The following is a 2,500-nucleotide window of genomic DNA, read 5'->3' as shown; positions in this document are numbered from 1 at the left end:
CTGCAGTCTGCTCTTGTCCTTGGCAGTGGCAGCAGCGTACCAGACGGTTATGGAGGAGGTGAGGATGGATTCAATGATCGCTGTATAGAATTGCACCATCATTGTCTTTGGCAGGTTGCATTTCTTCAGCTGCCGTCGAAAGTACATCCTCTGTTGAGCTCTCTTGGCGAGGGAGCTGATGTTCAGTTCCCACTTGAGGTCCCGGCAGAGAATAGTGCCCAGGAAGCGGAAGGACTCCACAATTTTGACTGCGGAGTCTAACAGGGTGATGGCGGTGAGTGGGGCTGTATTCTTCCTGAAGTCCACAACCATCTCAACTGTCCTTAGAGCATTTAGCTCTAAGTTGTTCTGGCTACACCAGGTCACCAGGTTGTCAGCTTCCCACCTATAGTCAGACTCATCCCCACCAGAGATCAGCCCAATGAGGGTGGTGTCGTCCGACAAACTTCAAGAGTTTGACGGACAGATGATTGGAGGCGCAGCTGTTGGTATACAGGGAGAAGAGCAGTGGGCAAAGGACGCAGCCCTGAGGAGTTCCCGTGCTGATGGACCTGGAGTCAGAGACTTCTGTTCCCGGCTTAACGCACTGCTTCCTGTCAGAGAGGAAGTCTGTGATCCACCTGCAGGTGGAGTAGGGCACGTTCAGCTGGAAGAGCTTGTCCTGAAGCAGGGCAGGGATGATGGTGTTGAAGGCAGAGCTGAAGTCCACAAACAGGATCCTGGCGTAGGATGCTGGGGCGTCCACATGCTGTAGGGTGAAGTGGAGGGCCATGTTAACTGCGTCGTCCACAGACCTGTTGGCTCTGTAGGCAAACTGAAGGGGGTCCAGGAGAGGGTCTGTGATGGCTTTGAGGTGTGCCAGGAGCAGGCGCTCAAAAGACTTCATTACCACAGATGTAAGGGCGACCGGTCTGTAATCATTTAGTCCTGTTGGCCTTAGCTTTTTGGGCACAGCGATGATGGTGGAGGACTTGAGACAGGCTGGTACATGGCATGTCTCCAGGGAGGTGTTAAAGATGTTGGTGAACACCGGAGACAGCTGGCCAGCGCAGTGCCTGAGGGTGGCTGGAGAGACAGAGTCCGGCCCGGCTGCTTTGCGTGGATTCTGCCTCTTGAAAAGCCCATTAACTTCTCCCTCCTGAAAGGAGAGAGTCGTTTCTGTAGTATGGGTGGGGGATGGGGCCTCTTGGGTGGGAAGGGGTGGTTCAGGACAGTCCAATTGTCTTTCAAATCTACGGTAGAACTCGTTCAGGTCGTTGGCTAGGCGGGAGTCGTTAGTGGTGTGGGGCGCTCTGGGTTTGTAGTTGGTGATGTGCCTGAGCCCTTTGGCAGACAGAAGCAGCGTCGTTAGTAGAGAACTGGTGTTTTAGTGTCTCTGAGTACAGTCGTTTAGCCTCTCTCACCGCTTTGCTAAACCTGTTCTTCGACTCCTTGAATCTGTCTCTATCCCCACTCCTAAACGCTTCCTCCTTCTCCAACCTCAACCTTTTGAGCTTTGCTGAGAACCAGGGCTTGTTGTTGTTAAAGTTCACCCTGGTACGTGTTGGGATACAGCAGTCCTCACAGAAGCTGATGTACACAGCCTCTGTGAGTTCATCCAGACTATTGGTAGCAGTCGTGAACATATCCCAGTCAGTACAGTCTAAGCACGCCCGCAAATCTTCCACAGCCTCACTGGTCCACTGTTTAGATGTCCTCACAGCAGGTTTACAGAGTTTTAGTTGCTGCCTGTATGCACGAATCAGGTGGACCAAGGGAGTTCTGTGCGAGCCGAACAGCCCCGTGACCCACAAGAGAAACATCCCCGCCAAATTCGAGCGTTTGACGGGGTCTATCCGTGAAAAAATATTCACGTTTTTGAGTGCACATGCATTTCTGCTGCAAATGCCTCTGGAAGTTTCATGCCGTTCGTATGCCAATTGTGGCAACACGAAAATGACCCGTTTTCCCATTCCGAGGGATTTCTGTGCGACCCTAACAGCCCCGTGAGCCACAAGAGACACATCCCCGCCAATTTCTAGCGTTTCACGGGGTCTATCCGTGAAAAATATAGACGTTTTTGAGTGCACATGCATTTCTGCTGCAGATGCCTCTGGAAGTTTCATGCCGTTCGTACGCAATGTGGCAACACGAAAATGACCCCTTTTCCCATTCCGAGGGATTTCTGTGCGACCCTAACTAACAGCGCCCGTGAGCCACAAGAGAGACATCCCCGCCAATTTATAGCGTTTCACGGGGTCTATCCGTGAAAAATATAGACGTTTTTGAGTGCACATGCATTCCTGCTGCAAATGCCTCTGGAAGTTTCATGCCGTTCCTATGCAATGTGGCCACACAAAAATGACCCGTTTTCCCATTCCGAGGCATTTCTGTGCGACCCTAACAGCCCCGTGAGCCACAAGAGAGACATCCCCGCCAACTTCTAGCGTTTGACGGGGTCTATGCGTGAAAAATATTAAAATTTTTGAGTGCACGTGCCTTTCTGCTGCAAATGCCTCTG

The sequence above is a fragment of the Petromyzon marinus genome, unplaced genomic scaffold (assembly GCF_048934315.1).
Source record: "Petromyzon marinus isolate PM22_M1 ecotype Great Lakes invasive population unplaced genomic scaffold, UKy_Petmar_22M1.pri1.0 PM_G_Scaffold_92, whole genome shotgun sequence".
Classification (NCBI taxonomy): domain Eukaryota; kingdom Metazoa; phylum Chordata; class Hyperoartia; order Petromyzontiformes; family Petromyzontidae; genus Petromyzon; species Petromyzon marinus.
This window is presented reverse-complemented; position numbering follows the sequence as displayed.